A 15,430-nucleotide genomic window follows, 5' to 3' on the forward strand; every position below is an offset into this window, starting at 1 on the left:
TGTATGTGTACGTACATGCATGCATACATACACACATACATACATACATATATATATATATATATATAGTTTGTCCATGGGTTCAAACAATTTTTGTTTATTTAAGTAACTTATTAACAAGCTAAGGAAAAGTTAAACTTTTAAATGAGAATTCTTAAAAATAATAATTTATACTAGGATTTTTGCAATATAGAGTAATGTAAGAATTATGTTTCTTAGTTTTTGCATTATTAGTACAAAATAATAGTGCCTTTTATTCCAAAAGGCTAGTGCCACCTTTTGGTTTGGGAAGGATATTTGCATAAAGTAGATTTTTTGAATAGAAATTTAAGTATAAAAATGAATTGGGACCATACACCAGTCTATGTAAGATGTTACATTGAATTTCATAATTTTAATTTTATTTGTTTTAAAAACTCTCAAATTTGGCTTACTTTTTTGTTTTAAATTTTTTTTCAATAGTGGTTTTTTAATGAAATTTTGTCCAAAGTACTTACGAAAATGAATTTGGACATTGCAGAGTCCAAAATGAAATATAAGGCACAGCACTCTCTCACACAATAGTAGGACCACTTGCTTGACTTGCCACTCGTAAACACACAAAAAGTGGAGTGAGAAAAAGCTCTTCATTCTATTACAAAGCCCATTACTTTTTGTTCACCGGTTTCCTTCTATTAGGTGATTCTAACAAATTGACTTCCTAATTCCTAACCAAGAATCTCTCAAAATGGCAAACTCCTATTGGATCATCTCCTTGGTGACTTGCTAACTGCCCCTACCATTCAAAAACTAGGCACTTGGAGAAGTCTATCACTTGGTTTTGCTCATGGGCTAACTAGGGTGCAAGGTTACTTGGTGCCTAGGTCAAGTCTCGATTGAGCAAGGTTCAACATTTTTCCTCAGTTGTTCTTCATCTTTGTTTTCATGGATGTTGCATCCTTAAGGATTGGCATATATAATACGTTCTTCAAACTTGAATTATTTTGCAAGCCTTGGAATGTTGTGATTTATATCCCTTTAGTTTGCAGGAATATGGGGCTTGCTAAGGAATTGTAGGTGGTGGACAAGGTAGAGGGAAGTTTAGAGTATACTCAAGAAAATGTTAGCCGATCTTTTCATGGTTAAGTACTACTACTGGCTACCAATGATGTAGCACATTAATCCTTATGGGCACCTCGTCAAGATGGATGCACCATTCTTCCTTCCACTGCTTGACCACCTAGACTGTGTCTCTAGGTCTAGGATGCCTAAGTGCATGAACATACACTTGTGTCACTTGCTGCACTTGTGTCTCGAACCACTTGCTGATTGTGGTGACTAGAAAACCTACAATAAAGGTTGCCACAAACTGGTGTTCTTAGTTGTGACAATTTATATTAGCTTCTCTATAAGCCAAAGTAAGGTACCAAAATACACTAGCAAATCCATTGCAATCGAGAGGGGAAAGTTTTGATGTTGTTCAAGGTAGCTCAACGTTCCATTTTGTAACTCACCTACTATTTTTCCACCTTGTTTTGCACTTGTAGGTCAAACTCATGCATAGCCAAGTCATAGAAGGAAACTTCAGCTAGTAAATATTCAAGAGGAATGACATGGGCTAGAAGTAGTAGTAGGTAAGAAGCTTGAATAAGGGGGAACCACTTGCATTCTTTGAGAAAGACAAATCCAAGGTCAGCTATCTAACTTGGAAGTCTTCTCAACCAAAGTGTTCATATAAGCGATGATATTAGCATTGAAAATCTATCTAGGAAAAAATACAGTATCAAAGAAAGCATCAATATTCAAATTGCAACAATTATATCATGTCAAAATGCTTTCACGATCTAAAATATATTAGTATTATATCAATGTTTTTCTCCATCCTTTAATCAATTGAAATCAATGTTTTTCCCCATCCTCATCAGAATCTTCATTATGAGATTGATTCTCATCCTCTCAATCATCTTGCATATCTTCAGCATGTATAGTGAGGTGTCCAAAATCAGTTTTCGAGAAACTCTATGAGGAACTCAAACTATCTCTGCACTACATAACTCTTATAGAAGGGGTATTGGAAGTGCTAGATTCCAACCCATCCAATTATTGATCTTCCATTTAATTCTTTACTTCCACATCTTCAAATACATGTCAGTTTCTAGATGTAACTCAAATCACAAACCACCATTGGTTCTCCAATCGATGAGGTTAAAAGACCACCTAAAATAAAATTCCATGATATGTTCATACATGTAGTTCAATGTCCATGATACATGTTGGAAATGCATTTTCAATCAAACATATGGCATCGATGACGAGAAGTCTCATTTTCATAATGGATGATTTCTTGATCTCTTTTGATGATATTCACCTCCATTTATATGTTATTCTTGGTAACCAATCCAACATATTCATCTCTTTCATTTTGGCGTAAAGGAGCATCAAAGTAAGTGTTTATCATGCATGCATAATTTCATTCTCATTTAGTGCATCCTCTTTAATGCTTCTACTTTGTTGCTCTTTTGGCTCTCGATCTTGCCTTAGATGTTTCAATATCATTGGGTTAACATTGAATCATGAGGATGATTATACAATGCGTGTGCTCTAAAACTTCCCAAAGTAATTACATCTCCTTGAATGAAAAGAGTTTCGCGAATTAATCTTGGGAAAGTCACATAGAAAAATGGAAGCCAAAATGAAACTTGTATGTCATCATCCAACTGAAGTTCAGGTAAAGTTTCATTTTAGCCAAAATGAAACTTGTATATCATCATTCATCTAAAGATAAGGTCCAGGTTTAGAGGTGTTGGTCATCTACAATTGTATTGTTCATCATTATAGCATAGGTGTTCACAAGTGTAGCATGGGTTCTCAGGTCATATGAGGGTCATGTTCCAATGAGAGGTGTTGGCTAAAGCATGGAAAGCAGATCTCACATGTGTGTGGGTGAGAAAGAGGGCTTGATCACAAAAATGGATGGAGGCTAAGTTCCTCCAAGAGAGTTCGTGTTTAAAAGGGGGATAAGGTTGAGAGAGCTAACTAGGAGTTCCAGGGTTTAGATAGGGTTACAGGATTGAGGAGTTCAGGGTTGTGGGGTGTAGAGCTAATCTCCTTTATGACTTCAAGGGATAAGGGTTGAGGAGGAGGGACAAGGGAGGAGGAAGGAGGAGTAGGAGGAGGAGGGAGGAGAAGGGAGGGAGGAGGAGGAGGAAGGGAGGAAGGTCTCTATAAAATTCGTAGGTACCTGTAGGGTGGGACCTCTTTTGTAAGGGAGCTCTTGGACCAGAGTCCCTTCACCTTTTGGGGGGGGCTCTTGGGTCTGTACACAAAGTGGTGGAGCCTCATGAGTCCCTCAACAAAACCTCATAAGTCCCCCCATAAAGTAAGGGAACCTTCTGAGTCCCTCCACAAAGTGGGGGGACCTCAAAAAGTGTAGGCTTTAGTCCTCTCTCTCTCTCTCTCTCTCTCTCTCTCTCTCTCTCTCTCTCTCTCTCTCGTTTTAGTCATTCTCTCTCTAGATTGTGATGTTTCAAGGCATCTTGTATAGGTGACCTGCAAAATTAGTCGATTGAGGGTAGCTTCTAGAATTAATCTTCTTGCCTTCACTGATCTTAGTTCAGGGGGTGGTCTTCTTGTCATCAAATACCTAATGAGTCTGTACCCTATTCAGGTATAGCATCAACTTGAAACAAATCAACATCTCACAAGTCATCTTATATTCCTTTTGGCTCTTTTTATTCATCACTAATGACATATGATCTGCAATTTAGTGTTGATCTTATTTCCTTACCACTATCTTGAAGTTGAATTCTTGGAGTAGGAGAATCCATCCAATGATCCCACTAGTGGTACATGCCAATTCACTAGATATGGTAGGGCTTGATGATCTGTGTAAAATACAAAGTCAATGGCCAATAAATAATCTCAAATTTTATTCACACTATAGACCATTTCTAGGGCTTCTCTTTTTGTGGTAGTGTAATTGACCTCCATGTCATTCAACTACCTTCTTGCAAAGTACATTGGATAGTCTTTGTTGTACTTACCAGGTTGACATAACACACTCCCTATTACATTTTCAAAACCATCCGTATGCACATGGAATTGAATGTCCCAATTTGAAGCCATGAGTACAGAGATTGTGATCAATCTCCACTTGATGGTTTTGAATGTTTGTTTGCATTCTTATGTCCAGATGAAATTCACCAATATCTTATGAAGGGATCTTGCAATCATGGCATACCTAAGGATGAACCTTCTATAGTATCTAGCATGGCACATGAATACTTGGGCACCCTTAGCATTTTGTGTAAGGGAAGATCCATAATGATCTTGATTTTGTCCATACGGTCCCAAACTGAGAGACTATGTGTTCCAAGACTCTCCATGTGTGACCAAGAATTGACATTTGAGAGGGTTCAAGGATATTCCATACTCCCTACATTTCTTCAGTACATCTTCAAGGCATTTTTAAGTAATCATTTTAGCATGAGTGTATGCACAAAGTCATCGAGGAAGACTTGTAGGAATTTGTTGAGAAATTCCTTGAAGACAATGTACATGACCCTTTGAAAAGTGGATGGGGCATTGCATGAGCAAAATGGCATGAATCTATCTGAAAAAATGCCCATTCTATGGCAAAGGGTGTTTGTGCCTGATCTTGAGGAGCTATTTGTAATTGGTTGTACCCATCACTAAAACCTTCCAAGAAGTATACTTATGACTCCGCTACCCATTCCAAAACTATCTTTGTCAATGGTAAGGGGTGGTGATTTGTAATTGTTTCTATAAAAACATTTTTGAGATTCACACATATTCTCAGCTTCTTATTTTTCTTTGGGACAATCACAATTGTTGATAGTCGGTGTGCTTGGTCTCATAAATCAAATCAACATCCAATACTTTTTCTAGTTCTTCATAGACATGGCTGCCATACTTTGGATTTTTCCTATAGGGTCCACATACTTTAGGTTTTGATCCTTCCATAATTGGTAAGGTGTGTATTGCAACTATAGGGGGGTCCCTTTCATGTCCTTATAGGATCAAGCCACGCAATCCCTATATTCCCCTCATTAATATTTTGTGGTGTTTTCCATGGCTGGTTTCAACTTTGCTCTTTCATCTCTAGTAAAATTTCCTTTAGTTGTAGGAAGTTATTCATTTATGATAATTTGAAAGCTTTTCCTCTTCATTTTCCAAGGCAAGATTCAATTCTTTGGTCTTGCCCATCCCCTCATAAATTGGGGTTTCCCCTAGCCCTGTTGTTTCCTTGATCTCTGATTCCGTAATTAGTCTAGGCATGACTATTGTTGCATTTCCCTTGGTATACTTTTTGAAAGAGTCAAGTACTTCCCTAAGGCTTTCATAGCATTGTGAGGTGTTGGCTTGAATATTTATGCTATTGATTGTTGTGGAGGAGTCTTGATCTATTGAATAGATACCCACTTGCTTTTCTTTTCTATGTGTACGTTCTATTCAGTCTTCATCCACCACTGGGTTTGAAATTATGGAACATCTTGCATTGGGAGATTAGCACTAGATTAACAATGGATATTTTGTTTTCAAAGAGTGGTTCCTATAGCATGGATACACCCTTAAGGCCCTTTGGGCTCCATTGTAATTTTGGTGGCTCCTGCACTTGGGTAGGCTTGGTTAAGTATAGTTTCACCACTTTGGCTTGCATCCTTTCAAATTCATTGAAGTGTTGCATGCATGCTTTCTTCTTCCTTGGCCATCTGCATTTTGTTTCTACTAGAGGGTCTACTTGGGATACTCTACTGCCATTAATACATGAAGGATGGCAAGTCATTATCAAAGATTTGACCTTCTAATGCAACATTCTCTGGTTTTGTTTCTAGATCCCAATCAAAATCTTCACTATAACCTTCAATCACGGCCTCTTTGGGATCACTATCCGATTCTATGCCCACCATAAACATAGGTACATCCACCACCTCTACTTCTTCATCCTAGATTGGTGGTTCTAGTTGTATTTGTGCATCCACATTTGGCAACATTGAATGTGTTGTTTTGTAGTTGTCAATTGTGGCCAATGCGTATGTCCAATTTTTGATGTCACTATGGCTATCACCTCTCACAGGTTTGAGTTCAAGTGATGCGTGACTTGTGGATGTGGTGGCAGTAGTGTCATCAATATTCTTGGGTATAGTGGGCTTGATTTCCCCAGTTCCTAGCTTGATTTTCATAGTAGTATCCCGATTCTAGATTGTGATCCTATCTATACACCAATCATGGAGTACTGATGCCTCTCAAATCCATGGTCTCCCCAATAATATTTGGTATGCAATCGGATCCCTAGGTAAGACCCACAGTATGGTGAATTGTTCGGTGAACTTGACTCCCGCAATTTTTGTTGGGACATTGTCAACAATTCCCAATGGCTTCATTTTGTTATGGTTGGCGAGGCGTATGTTGAATGTGGCATTCCTCATTGGTGGGAGGCCCCATTCTTCATAGACATCCTTTGCAAGAATCTTGATACCTGCCCCACCATCCACAATTGCAAGATATTGGCCAAAGGTTTTATTCTCTAGTGGGATGCTTACATTTTTTATGTGTAGTACAGATCAATAGATCAATCTTCAAGACATTCTAGCATCGGCTCAGATCATACTTGGATCCAATGATCACCATCTCTTTCAAACAGCAAGTAGTAGAGCTGGGCTGACAGAGGTAGTTCCTCTAAAGTCAAATGCTCCACCTCGAAGTGGGATCATTGGTCGATTTGAACTCACCACCAAAGGGCACAGCATGATTCCTCCCTTTGCAGCAGAAACCATTACTAAAGACTATATTTAAAACATGCCAGTCACTAACATAGAAAACCATCAACTTGTCCGACATAATTCTTCAATTGCCGGCAATTCTGCAAGATTTGTGGATAGTGCCAAGGATGTGCCCAGTCAAGCTAATGTCCAAATTCAGAGTGGTGGCTCCTTCTGTTTTATAGAAGATGATAGAGCAGAGCATCAAGTGTCCAAGAGAGATTCCTTGGTAGATCATTCATCATCACGAGAACATTTATGCATCAATGCAGTCTTGCCCCAATGCAGTGGACATCATCAAGTTCAGCCATAGTGCAACCTTGGAAACCTCAATGTTTCAGCATGCACTTATGGATGTCATATACAGTCCTTATTTGATGCAAATTAGCAGTCGGATCCATGACTATATCCTTATAGATATCCTATGTTTTGTAGTTGTATTTCAAGATTCTAGGCCTTTAATCTGTGAGCTCCACTTTGAGCCTATGACATATGCTACATCCCATGCCAATGGATGTTTACCCATGCACACATCAAATCACCTTTAGCTCATGAAGGTTGAGCATATAGGTTGGCTAGGTTCCTATACCTTGTCATTTGTACGAGCCTCTTTATCAGTAGAGCAATGTATTATACCTGCATCTTTGGCCCACTTTTATGCAACCTCTAGATCACTCTATCTAGACCAACTATACAGTCTTTTATGACCTTGCATCACATGACAGAGATTATCCTACTGCAGCATACATCTGACATTGTTGTTAGTGCTTTTGGGTTGGTGACACTATTATATGTCATAACCTACCGGATCACATCTTCATGGCTACTACACCAACTAGCTTTATATCCAGATGCCTCTTCTACAAAGGAGCTACATAGTCCATGATGGCACATGGCATGTTTAACTTTTTACATGTTTGGCATGCATCCATCCATACACAATGTTCTTCATGCAGTTATCTTTTGATTGACTAGTTTTTTATCTAGGTGGGCATCTTACTTTTTGGATTTCCTTTCTAAGCTTGCTAAATGGGAAACTCGATCCAGACAATGGGCATTTTTGGATAAAGGCTGCTCTTCCAAGCAACTTTTTAAGAGTTTACACTACAAAAGACAAGCTGCCAATATATGTCGAATCCGGATGCCTGATGGTTCTTGGTCAACATCTCGTTCAGAGCCTGCTGATTTATGTGTGCAGCACTTCTCCACTCATTTTGGGCATGTGAATACTCTTTCCCCTCGGGTCGTGTGCACGTCAGCTTCTTTTGCAACATGTTCATCCAATTATGTTTGATCCTCAGGCTTTGGAAATTGAACATCCCTTCAGTGAAAGGGAATTATCTGATGCACTGAGATCCTATGGCAGATGGAAATCTCCAGGATGAGATGGTCTCACTGTTGAATTTTTTCTTGCATTCTGGGATCTTCTTAAATTCACCTTGCTGCAAATGGTACATACAGCAGCATGGCAAAATCAACAGATGCCGGTGTCATGGAAAAAGGGTCTTCTCAAGCTGATTCCAAAAAAGCAGCTATGTGATTGGAGGCCAATCACGCTCACGCCAATCATTTACAAGATCATTGCCAAAATGGTGGTTGATCGGATTAAAGGTTATTTGCATGATGGGTTGCATCCCTCCCAATATGGCTTTGTTCCACATCGCCATACTACAGATAACATTGCCAATGCTTATATTGGGATTGAATATGCCAAATACACGCAGCAGGATGTTCTACTCTTGTAGGTAGATATTGCAAAAGCCTTTGACATAGTTCAATGGGATTTCATCTCGCAAATTATGCGAGCTTTGGGGTTTGGACCAAAAATGCAGCAGGTTATTTACTGGCTTAACAGAGATAGCAATGCAGCTTGCATTCTTTCTGGGGATATCTCTGATGAGTGGACTCTTCATTGTTCGGTCCACTAGGGATTCCCTCTCAGTGCTTTACTGTATGCCATTGCTACTCATCCTATGCTGCAATATGTTGATCATCTTGTGGCTACAGGATCACTTCATGGCTTGCAATTGGATGCTAATCGTAGCATGGTTACTCAAGCTTATGCTGATGATTCTTTCTTTACCCCGAAGAATACATCCCATGATCTTGGTGCCTTGATGCAGGCCCTCTCTGTTTATGGTTTGGCAGCTGGTCTTCATGTTAATTTTTAGAAATCTAAGCTACTCCCTTTGCATTCCAAAGACTGGCATAGTCTATTATGGCCTGGGGATATCATTCCACCCACTCAGTTTATTCGTCATCTTGGTTACCCTTTGGGGTGGGAACTCACTCGTCGACAACAAACTGATTGGGTTTTGGCTAAGCTTCGGAAAAGGCTTGAGTATTGGAAACTGGCAACCTGGCCTTTGCACATTCGTCTTCGAATAGTGCAGTCCATCCTTATGGCATATATTCAATTTTACTTGCCATTGATCATGTTCACTAAGGCTGATCTTACATATTTCATGTCTGTCTTTATGAAAATCTTCTAGCGATCCAAACATGGCAGAAAAAGTCTCAGGCTGCTTTTGATGCATCACATTTGTTCTCCCAAGATGCATGGTGGATTGAACATCACGGATATTCATGTGCATATTCTTGCCCACAGGGGGAAAATGTTGCTGCAATTTTTGCAAAAGGTGATCAGCCTCGGGCTCTTATGATTAGGACTTTGGTCACTCATATCAATATTTCTGCATTTGGTCATTGGCAACTTGATCACTAAAATTTCTTTTTTGGCTGCACTGATGGCACTTTGCCTAGCTGCCCTTTTGTCTCCCGCTTGCTTCTTGACTGGAAGCATGTTCTTTCTCATCTAGAATGGAATGGACGGCAATCTTTGCTTAGGGATTCTTTGAGAGCTGAAAGCATTCACTGGTCGAAAGTCTTTCAACCTCCCTTGGCTTTACAGGAACCTCAGCATTCTTACTTTGTCTCATTTAAAGGCATCACCTCGGTTGTTGATGTTATAGATGATGCTAGTATTGTGCTCCCCTTTTCTCTAGCAGCCACTACATTTGGATTGGGCTCTCATTATCGTCCTTTGTGGCGACAAATTACTTCTATGCTTTCACCTTTTGTTCCGATTCCTCCTTTGGAACTCCAGGACCGCGGCTAGAAGATTGGACTTTGACTTCTCCAGGGTCCTCTTCTTGTCCTTTGAGGCTATCTCAAATTACTGTACCTGCATTATATAAAATCCTTTTGCCTCAACCTTGGGTTTCAAAGAGAGGTGATTTTGTTTGGCGAATGCATCGCCTAGCCAAGTGGTGGAGGAAAAGATTACAGCAACTTTGGGCCTATAAAGTACCGCTTCGGCAACATGTTTTTGTTTGGCGAGTTCTTTTGGGAGTATTTCCATCTGGACATCTATTAGCTCATCGACACATTGCTCCTGCACTCTGCCACAGATGTTCTGCTTCTTCGAAGACTGTGCCTCACTTGTTTTGGCATTGTCCGTGCTCTCGTGAGTTTCTTTATCTGCTTCGACAGCGCCCGTGAGCGAGATTCCCATCTGTTCGGTTTGGAAAGTTCTTCTGGCTATTTGGGTTTCATCCATTCAGATCGGAGTTTAATCTTTTCTTCGTTTGGGTTCGCTACTGGGCACTATGGACTTTATGGACATATAGGAATTGTAAAGTCTTTGGTGATTCTACTTTCTCTTTGTTTGGCTTTTTTAGGCATTCTTTGCAGCAATCTTTCTTTGATTGCTTGCAGACCCGCTGCATAGATCATGAGGTCTTTTTGGCATATACTGAAATTTTCAGTTGATGTAATTGTAGCACCTTGTTTTGAGGTTGTTACTCATACAATATAATCAATCAAAGATTTCACAAAAAAAAAGTGAGTAGGACAATGCATAAACTGACTCAACAACCCTGTAGCATAGGCAATGTCTGGCCTAGTGGAGCATAAATAAATGAGACTACCAACCAGCTGCCTGTAAAGTGTGCCATCGAACTTTTCAGCCTCATCATGCTTAGTAAGTTTGAGTCCTTTTTCCAACGGAGTAGCCAGAGATTTGCTTTCTTCCATCTTAAATTTCTGCAAGAGACCTTTATCATACTTTGTCTGTGACATGCATATTCCCTCTTGGGTCTTCCAAAACTAAATGCTGTCCCCGTGAAAGCTCCCAACCAAGTGGACTCTATGATCGGCTTGTCATCTGTATCTATCCACTCTGGTGGTATGGCTGCCTCTATCTGCTACATCCTGACTCTACTCCCTCTGAAGTCGCCAACCGATAAGAGTCTTTGATCCTCTAGAAGCTTCCTAAAAGCCTTCCAAGTACCTACTGTGGAAGCAGGTCCCCTCTCCCATCTAGACCACTGCATGTAATGTGACATTCGTAGTGATCTTTCATGCTCATCCAATATAGAGTCATTCCACATGATTGAATGGTTGTCTATTTCTTCATGAGAGAAGAGTGGAACTCTCCGAAGAGTGTCTCTGAAGCTACCCCAAGCTTTCGTAATAGAAGCCATGAGAGGGGAAGAGGGAGATCTAAGATGGGCTGAAGTAAAAATCCATCTTGAGATGTCCATCCAATCTCCCCCATGAGATGGTGTACAAGACTAAATGTTGTGTAAGCCTTGTCATCTGCCAACTCACTATCCAATAGCTCATCCTCCTACCTCAATGGAAGAATCGGCCCTATAATATCAGCTTGGTCTCTAAGGTAATAGCTCAGATTCGGCCACAAATAAAAGAGAAAGGGGGCTAAAGAGCATCTTAGACGGACTGATCTGGTAATCTGAAACCTGTCTCCTCTGACTCCACCAATGAGAACCTATCTATGGGCTAATCTATAGAGAGCTAACACCCCTCTGATCCATGCATCTGTGAATCCAAAGCGAGCGAGGGTACCCTATAGAAAGCCCCAGTCCAAACTGTCATAAGCTTTCTCAAAGTCCAAGAGTAGAATGACAAGCCTATGGCCATTATGCATGGCCGAGTCTTCGAAGCCTCCCAAAATGAGAAAATGTTATCAAAGATGCTCCTGCCATGCACAAATCCTGTGTGTATATCATGTATAAGATCTAGAAGAAAGGGATGCAGACGTAGGCTGATTGCTTTTGCTAAGCTTTTATACAAGGTACCCAACAGAGTAATCGGTCTCCAATGAGACACTAAATTCTTGCAACCTCCTTTTGGGATAAGATGAATGAGGCCCTCCATAAGTGAGTCTGGCATCTCACTCGAGTCTCAAACGCCCTGCAGAGCTGAGGTAATGTGATGCCCAATTTGATCCCAAAATGAAATAAAGAAAGAGGAGGTAAGCCCATTTGAAAGAAAGAGGGGGTAAGCCCATCTAAACTAGGGCACTTGCCCTTGTGAAGGGCAAAGAGAGCAGTCGTGAACTCTATGTTGGTGAAGGCTGCATCAAGTGAGACTATCATATCTCCAGTCACCAACATAGGCAAGTGCTACCAAATAACAACTCGAGCATCATCTCTCGCCTATGTGTCTACCTTTCTCTGTTTTTCTCACATAAAGTGAGAAATCTTCCGTGGAAATCTGAAAGCCAATAGGGACAAGATATTGTCCTATCTTATCAGACCATGCTTTGGGTGCTTTAAGCCATACAAGGCTTTCTTCAACCTACAAACAAAACAGCATGCATATAACTTGGTGGCTGCTCCATATAGACCTCTTCTTGCAAATCACCATGCAAGAAGGCATTCTTTACATCCATCTGATATAAAGACCATCCCTTCGATGCAGCCATAGCAATGACTGCTCTTACAGTTGCCATCCTTGCAACCGGACTGAATGTTTCTTCATAATCAATGCCATATGTCTGTGCATACCCCTTGACAACTAATCTTGCCTTGTATCTGCTCACAGAACCATCTGCATTGTGCTTCACCTTATAGACCCACTTGCAGCCAATTGCATTCTTGTCTTTAGGCAAAGGTACCAATTCCCATGTAGCATTTGCTTCCAAGGCATCCATTTCTTCATCCATGGCTTTCTCCCATTTTTCTTTTCTCATGGCTTGCTCAAAAGAAGTAGGTTCTGGTTCAAGGGAAAAATTGATCTATGAAAGCGGGGGTATAGTCACCCAAGGGTGAAAGATTTAGCTACAAAAGCGAAAAATAAGGGGAGATTTGGATAGCCCACTGGTGTGAGAGATGTGTGTTGTGATGAGAATGGGGGAGGCCGGGGCATGACAGATGAGGGTGTGAGATGGAGAGAGAGAGAGAGAGAGAGAGAGAGAGAGATGATATGATATGATTGTATTGAAGATGCAAGGCATGGAATGGAAAGGAAAGTAGAAAAGCAAGACTAGGTAAACATAATGGAAATGAAATAATGCTAGAAAGAAATGTACAACCAAGCAAAGTACTTACATGATCAAGAAAGGCTTGAGGCTTGATTCATTTGACATGAGAAAGTACAATGCCTTTATAGGATAGGCACACATACTCTGTCAAATGTATATGGGATAAGCCCCATAGTGACACGTGGCACTCTAGGATATAAAGTAGTATAGCACTAATCTAGAACACACTAAAAGTCACTCAAATTGACTCCATTTCCCAACACCCCCCCATGGAGGAAAGATGAGGGACTACAGGAATGGAGCCAAAGTCATGATAATCATGGTCATGAAAACTGTGCATGCCAGTCTAGAACTAGACATAGCTCCCACACAAGCTCAAAGACAAGTGAGCATGGCTCAGAGGCTAGTGAGCATAACATAGAAATCTCATCTAGCATGGCTTAGAGGCTCATCATGCATGGATGCATGAGCAACTCAAAGGTCTAGGAGACCAATACACCAACAAATAGACCTATCAAAGCCAAAAACACATGGCTCCCACAGTACATCCCCTCCTGGCTCCAAAGACTAATAAGGAACATGGAGCCACACACCAAAAATAGAAAATAAATACATCATTTTAGGAGGACTATCGAAGACAGCGTACCTTTATTGACTACACACACATGATTTATTGCATTCATTTTTGGGAAACACCCCCAGGGCAAAGTACCCAAGTACATCATGTTTAGAAAGCAAAATCATGATCTCCATCATCCTCTAGATGTTGGAGACAGACAGTAAGAGCATGATCATGTGTCGGATGGTCATCTTCGTCTGCATCATCACTAGTGGCGGAAGCCACTCAACTGGCATGATCCTTCGATTGTTATTGAGCAAGCTTCTGGTAGCACTTGTCCTCAGTATGACCGAGCTTGTTGCAATATGTGCACTTGAATGACTTGAATGTCTTTCCTCGTGCTGGTGGAGTCGATGGCCTAGGTCTCCATTTGTTGGTGGAGGCAAGAGCCTGTGTAGTATCCACTGAGTAGGATGGAGATTCTTTGTTGCAGCGATCCTTTTCAAGAAGAAGAGATACCATATCTTCAAAGGTAGTTGATGCAATGCGAAGTACTTCAAGGGCATTCTTAAAGCGAGAAATCCCTTCATACTTGTCATGAGGACAGCCATTTTGTCCTCGTCATCTAGGCAACACTTCAAGTTGGAGAGTTGTTGAACTTACGATTGAATTTTTGCTATATGTGTATTCAAGGTATCAGACTCTTCCATTTTCAACTTATGAAATTGCATTTTCAAAAGAACCTTGGAGTTGGTGATCTTGTTACCAAATATATTCTCGAGGCGTGTCCAAATCTCCTTAGCCTTGGACTTGAAGTTGATATGATGAATCAATGAATCATCTAGGCAAAGCCCGATGATTGCGATGGCCCTCGAATTGTGTTGCTTCCAAAGCTTGCGTATTTAAGGCTCCGTTGATGCCTCAAGCGCTTCATCATCTTTGATGGCATCCCAAACATTCTCCTTCATGAGAAGAAGTTGAACTTTTGTTTGCCATGTTAGGAATCCATCCCCCTTGAATTTGTCCATAAGGAGAGAGTTGGTGGAAATCGAACCCATGAAGCTGACAACTAGGAGAGATAGCGGGATAGTGAGAGTGATGGATGGAATGAAGCTATATAAGAGGAAGAGCAAATGGCGGGCACAATGGAGTTGTAGAAGAGGAGATAGAGGGTACAATGGAGCAGAGGAGGAGCAGCTATAGATGGCGGGCAGAACAGTAGTGGGCAAAAGAGTAGCGGGCAGAGAATAATGTCGGGCAGATCAGATAGCGGGTAGAATTGTAGGCTGCGTGTAGATACGTGGGAGAATAGCGGGCTGAATGGTGAGGAGAATGCCGAGCTGAGTGGCGAACTGAAGAGCTGAGTGTCGAGCTGCTGAAGAGCTGAGTAGCGAGCTGAATCCCACGAACTGAATGGCGAGCTGATTCCCACAAACTGAAGCACGGGCTGAAGTGACGATCTCTTGGCTGAAGTGACGGGCTGAAGTGACTACCAAAGCTCTCCAATGGTGAGGCTCAAGGTGGAAGAGAGGTTGAGCTCAAGATGGGATTGGAGAAGGCATTCCTCCAAGAGGTTGAGCTCAAGATGGGATTGGAGAAGGCATTCCTCCAAGGGGAATGAGGGAGAGAGGGTTCATGTCCTCAATCTCTTACCTCAACCTCTTGGAAGATAGCCTAGCTCTGATACTAAATGAAGATGCAAGACATGGAATGGAAAGGAAAGTAGAAAAGCAAGACTAGGTAAACATACTGGAAATGAAATAATGCTAGAAAGAAATGTACAACAAAGAAAAGTACTTACATGATCAAGAAAGTCTTGAGGCT

The sequence above is a fragment of the Dipteris shenzhenensis genome, chromosome 33 (genome assembly GCF_047967505.1).
Source record: "Dipteris shenzhenensis isolate YYH24624 ecotype China chromosome 33, Dip_SZ_1.0, whole genome shotgun sequence".
Lineage (NCBI taxonomy): Eukaryota > Viridiplantae > Streptophyta > Polypodiopsida > Gleicheniales > Dipteridaceae > Dipteris > Dipteris shenzhenensis.